Genomic DNA, 6,753 nt, shown 5'->3' with positions numbered 1-6,753 from the left:
CCAACTACTTTACCGCCACCCACACTAGTTACCCCTATCCCCTCTTAGACTAACTCATATACTTTGATGGTGTGTCCTCACGAGTCTCCCGCCGAGTGGGATTTACTTCTCGCTACTCCCACCACTCCTACGCTTCAGAGCCAATCTGCTCCTGACCCTAAGGGAGAGCCACCTCGTCAGCGGCATCGTGTTTCTTTCGCTCCGGAGGTCTCCGTTAGTATTATCAGTTCTGACTCAGAGTTCGAGACCAACGAGACATCAACAGGACCATCAGAGTGCCATTGTGATCATTGCCGCTATAGTTAGATGAGTATGATGTGGTGTATGGCTGTATGTGTGTTGTAGTACTATCCATGATGTCGTCTTTCTTTGTATGATGTGCGATGTTACATATAATTATGTTGTTGTCTTTTATTCTCCTTGGTTTTTGTTTCTTTGCCTTTTTTTGGGGGCGTTGATTTGCCCTCTCCATAAATTTTCCTCTTAATGGATGTTGATCATCTCAATGCTTCGTATTGGAAACAAATATAGGATGACAATGTGTGGCAGCAATAGTCATGGTGGCCACAATATCTCAATTTGTCGATCCGCTAGACAAGTAGGATAATCTCCAGAACCATTTTAGCGACCCCCTCCTCCACCTCAAGCACCCACAACAGAACAGATTATGTGAATGATTGAGGAGAAGAGGAATCATGATTTGATGGAGTTCTTAAGAAGCATGCAGACTTTGGTTGGGCATAATAAGCATAGTGGTAATCACTCGAAGTTCTCAGATTTTTAGAGGATCAAACCACCAAGTTTCAGTCAAGGCACCGATCCTACCGATATCGATGATTGGTTACTGATAATCGAGAATAAGCTAGAGATTGCTCGTACTGAGGATGCCGATAAGGTTCCTTTTGCCACTCATTATCTTGAAGGGCCAACCACTATATGGTGGGATAATACTAAAATTATGTGGCCTACTAAAGCTAATATTGCTTGGGATAAATTCAGAGATAAATTCCGCAAGTATCATATTCCTGCTGGTATTATGAAGGTCAAGCAGCGAGAGTTCCTTGCTCTTATACAAGGGAACATATCCGTGCGTATATAAATGAGTTCAATAACTTGGCCCCTTATTCCACTCATGATGTAGCCACTAAAGAAAGAAAGATAGACTGGTTTCTTGGAGGGCTCAGTCATACCCTCCAATGCACGCTCAGCATGTTGGATTTCTAGATTTCCAAACTTTGTTAAAAAAATCTCTCAATGCCTAAAGGGAGCACAAGCTTGCCAATGATCACAAGTATTCTTATGAAATCGTAAATGCAAGTTTGAACCCAAGAAAGACGGACAAGTTTTTAGGAAGGATCGTACCTAGCATCAGCCGCTGTTTGAGTTCAAGCCAACATGGCATCAGGGCGACAACAAGACTGAGAATCGAGTTAAGAACATTGTTACCAACCCTGTAAGGGAAGACTAACAGCGTAACAATGCATGATTCACTTGTGGTAAAACTAGGCACTATGCCAGAACGTGTCCCAAGAACGGAAAGCCACCCGCAAACCTCAAGCCACAAGTCAACAACATGGGACCCTTCCCTAACCAGAAGCTTATTCAAGGGCAAGTTCATCATCTCTCCGAAGCCCAAGAAACACCGGAGGTGGTCATTGGTATATTTCCGTTTAATAACATACCTACAACAATGTTATTCGATTCCAGGGCTTCCCATTCTTTTATTTCATGGAGTTTTGTTGCCCAGCACCAGCTTTCTTGCACTCCTCTGGACAAATTTATGGTGGTACCATCCCCAAGATCTATGCTCAGAACAAATGTGTATGTCGAGGATTGGAAATACCAATCAATGGAGTCATTTTCCCCATAACCCTGGTATCCATTGAAATATGCAAAGTTGGATGTAATTTTGGGAATGGATTGGTTGACGAAACATCAAGTATATATCAATTGAGCAACCATGGAAGTCACATTATTAAATCCTTTAGGACAACCAACTCGGTTGTTTGCTTGTAGAACCATGCCAAAGAAGAAGGAAAGAAGGGTTAGGAGACGTAGGATATTCATCCAACCGTCTGAAATGGTAGACTCAGGCGACTTGCATAACAAATAGTATGTTTTTACACAGCAAAAGATCCATAATAATAAAAACAACAACATAAAGAAAAACTATCACTGCTCGCGGAAAGAGACGGCCTCGTCGTCTTTGGCTGCCAGCGCGAACCAGCCGTCGCTGCCGACGTGCGTCTCCGCACCGTGGTTGTCCTCGGCCTCTAGCTACTCGTTCAAGCGGAGTGTGCAGGCGATCTGCACGGACGAGAGCACATCCCGATTCAAGTCGAGGACGTCCGGTTCCGCCTGCAGGAGGACCTCGATGGCAGTGGCATCCGCGCGCTCCGCGTCGAGTCGAGCCTCCGCCGCCCGGTTCAAGTCCAAGACTTCCTGTTCCGCCTGTAGGAGGGCGTCGATGAGAGCGGCATCCGCGCGCTCCGCGTTGAGTCGAGCCTCTGCCGTCCGGTTCAAGTCCAGGACTTCTGGTTCCGCCCGCAGGAGGGCGTCGATGAGAGCGGCATCCGCGCCCTCTGCGTCGAGTCGAGCCTCTGCCGCCCGGTTCATCTCCAAGACGTCCGGTTCCGCCTGCAGGAGGGCCTCGATGGCAGCGGCATCCGCGCGCTCCACCTCAAGTTGATCCTCCGCTGCCCGGTTCACATCCATGACATCCGGTTCCGCCTGCAGGACAGCCTCGATGCCAGCGGCATGCGCGCGCTCCGCATCGAGTTGAGCCTCTGCCTCTCGGTCCTCCTTTAGTATCGCCATGTTAAACCGCTGGTCCGCCTGCACCATGGGGGACTCGGACGCCGGCAGGAAGTCGACGTCCATCGTCTCATACCCATCGAGGGCCTTCTGTGCCGCGACCTCCGCAGTGAACATTGGATCGGCTTCCTCCTCCTTGTAGCTTGGCTCCAAAGAACTCGGGGATTGGCCCGCTGCAAAGCGAGCTTGGGAACGGAGGTCTGTGGCGCCGACCGCCGCCGCGATTTCTGCACGGCGCTCCGGCGTCAGCATCTTGTAGTAAATGATCCTGCGGCGCACCATGGCTTTCCGGCGAACTAGGGGACGCTTGATGCGGGCTAGGGGATCGAAAGGTGGGGGAATGGGCTGGAGATTTGGTGTGGTTTTAGGGCAGTGGCTGGCGTAGGCTGAGCAGCGAAGGTTTTGGTGTGAATAGTGGTTCCGGTGACGATCGGTCAATCGGTTTTGACTGTACATCGCTCTTGTCGTGTTCGCATTGCAGCCCGGCACGCTGGACCCTCCATGTCGCTCACCGAATGGAACGCGCTTCGTCTTGCGTTTTCGCTCGCTTGTGGGACCGCAGTTGAGAGCAAACCGACGTCCCTCCCCCTCCCCGGCCCGCGTCATTTATTATACCACTACTCCCTCCGTTTTATGCGGAGTAAATAAAAATAGAGGGAGTATACTACGGATGAGGATCCCCTGACATGGTCGAACCCATTGGGTAACTGACATGCGGGGCCTAGCAAGCATGGGGTCCGCCAGTAAGTGACCGAAAGGGAGGGTAAGGCAGGGATACCTACGTCAGAGGATCCACTTCCACTATACTACTTTGACCAAATGTTAGAGTAATAATATATGACATGCAACTTACACAAATGTTAGAGTAATAATATATGACATGCAACTTACACAAAGCATACAGGGTCTAATGCGTTTTTCGAGGCTAACTTTGACCAAATGTTAGAGTAATAATATATGACATGGAACTTACACAAAGCATATGGTCAATTTCGTATGTGAAAGGAGTTTCCAATGATATAATTTTCACATTATACATCTCATGTACTCCCTCCGTCTAGGTGTGTAAGTCATCTTACGAAAACCAAATAATCCCAAAACATGTAGGCGCGGTGCATTAACTTCTACCTCGTTTCTTGTTTCTTGACATATGAACCAATAAGAGATGAGGGTGTGCATGCTTTTAATGACCTGAGACTGTCAAACATGACATGCAGTGGTTAGTTCATTGCATGCAATACTATTAATTAGCAAATAAACATTAATATCTCTCGTTTTCCCCTCCTCCTTGGTCACGGTGCACAACCTAAGATGACTTACTCAGCTATGTGAAAGGAGTACTATTAATCTTGTCAATGGTCAAATTGGAAACCATCTCGAGTACAAATCTAGGAGTACGTACGAATCTAACAATATTGATTGGGTGTTGTTGAATGTTGATACCTTTTTTATCATAGTAGAGATACTTTGACTACACATAAAACTTATATGTAAGGTAGAAAGGATAGGAAGGAGTATATTGTACGTTCAAAAACGAAACAAACATTGAATACCCTTTATATATGATTTGCGGATGCTATGATCACCGGTTCAAAATTTTGAATCCGCCTTAGGTATCACGTGCCCCCACTCGTTCCCTCTCGATTTCATGTCGGGGTCTGGAGATCTATTGAAAGAGGACTAGGGTGGGTACATGCGAATGATACTTGGCGGAATGTTCAAATGAGGCATGCGGGAGGATGGACTCGACAGGAGGGCGACATGATCGATGGAGAAGAGGGTTGGATAGGAATGAGAAATAAGCAAACGCCACATGATTACACTTGAACGGCTCAAATAAACAATAGGTTGTCTCGCTTGGCCTACATAGTGAAAGGCCTAATGCGCAACGCGGAGCACTCACACTCGAATATGGCCAGTAAAACAGGGAAACCGACATGTGAGGCACACCCGTCGGGACGACGTAGCGCAGACTAGTCCAATAGAGGAGCTGGCCCACGACCTCCTCGCCACCGACAACCGTTCATGTGGGTCTTTGGGGCCAACAACGGGGCGCAGCTCCAGCACCGCCTCTGGACACGGCGACCGTGGTGAGCGACACACTCATATCGTCGATAGACACGGTCGGTTTTAGTGTGCCAAGGGTGGCGTTTGTGCTGTGGTACGACCAACGGTATGTTTGGTTTGTGCCCAAGGTTGCCCCATCAAAGCATTGGGTAGCCAAAATTTTGGTTGAGGTATTGGTTGCCCATGATTTGGCCGACATTGGCAAGAAAAATGAACTATAGTTGGCTAGAGTTCATTGGCATGCCAAAGAAATGGCAACCATCCAAACAAAGACCAATCTTTGGGTCATGACCAAAATTTTGGTAAGGTGCACTTTGGCCACAATCCAAACACACCCCAACACCCAGCTCGTCACGGATGCACGGGGCGCCGCGACGCGTTCGCAGAGTGGTGTAGCGCGGCCAACTGCATCCTCTGGACCCGAGACCATGCCGGGTCGTCTTGCTTTTTCAATGACATGCGGGGATCGCATTTGAGCAAAGGGCATCTCCAACGTTGCCACGACCGCAGCTGACTACCCTCATACACCAAAGCCCTCATCCCTCGCGCCATCACGCGGTGCGTTCCCAGCCGGCGCCAGCTTCCTGCATTCATGCCGTCCGTTTGTTTGTCGTCGTTAAGAGGCTCGGTGCCCGAGGAACCAACTCCGGCGACTTAATGACGCACCCGGAAGCTTGGCCTCACCGGAATGCGCTACTTAAAGCGGCAACGCCCAGCTAACCTCCACACCATAGCGCATCGTCCTCCTACCTGACACCACATCTGCCATGACTGCTAGTGCGAACACTCTACGGGAGAGCTTGTCGTCGGGGATGAAGCTCGAGGTCGCCGCCCTCGCTCAAGTCGCCTCTCGCGACGCAATAGCGGTGTAGCCGGATGCGGACACGACCGCACAAGCGGTGGCCACGCTGGCGGCCGACGACGGGAGCACCGTCAGCCACGCGTCCTACTTGCCGTTGTCCAACGTCCGGCACCGCCGAGGTCGGGGACTCCTCCGAGGATGAGTAGGGCATGGGAGGCGGCAGCGCATGGTGTGCCAGCTGGCCGGTCTGTATCCCGTGTTCTACTCTTCCTCACCGGAGACCGCACCTTCACTTCACGGGTCTTGAACCCCGCCCCCTTACATAGAGATCGCAGATGGAGGACGTCGGTCACCGTCGTAGAATAGGTTTAGGGTCGGGTTTCTTTTATTTTTCTGTCTTATAAAACTTCGAAATGTAATGAAAATCTGCCGTGTTTGCATTAATCTCGGCCGGTGTATATGAACTTTCACAATAATATACATATTGTAGGAGTACTAGTGCACGGAAGATCAAGATCTTGTAGGAGAAAAGGATGAACGAGGGAAAGCCTTATCTGCAAATGTGGAGAGGAGTGCGGGTAAATTGTCATAGTTTCCTTCCTATCCATTAGATATAGATCGGACGGCCTATATTGTAGGATGACACGCACACCATCATCACCAACTCTGCTTTTTATTGAACCGAGATAAATCTAAAAAACCCAACTAAGTCAGCCTCCCAGCATATCGCGCGGGAAAAGACCCGGCCGCGCCTTTTTAGTCGGGATTACCGGATTACTAGTAGTAGTATCGATGGATCGCGCGAAGCAACATTTTTTTTTTTTGAGGGGGCGAAGCACCTAGTTTAAAAGGAAAAAAGGCGGTACACTCATAGCACTCCTGTCGCGGTCGCATTGCACCCCACACACGTTCCGTCCTGCACACGGCTCACGCAAACGGATGCGCTTCGGCTTGCCTCTTCACTGACACGTGGGATTGCACTTGGACAAACCGACCATGCGCCAAACTCCCCCCGCCCACCGCGCGAAAATCCTCCCCCCCCCCACACACACACAAAAATTCCCCCCAAA

The sequence above is a fragment of the Triticum dicoccoides genome, chromosome 1B (assembly GCF_002162155.2).
Source record: "Triticum dicoccoides isolate Atlit2015 ecotype Zavitan chromosome 1B, WEW_v2.0, whole genome shotgun sequence".
Classification (NCBI taxonomy): Eukaryota; Viridiplantae; Streptophyta; class Magnoliopsida; order Poales; family Poaceae; genus Triticum; species Triticum dicoccoides.
The sequence above is the reverse complement of the archived record's forward strand: the minus strand, read 5'-3'. Positions refer to the sequence as shown.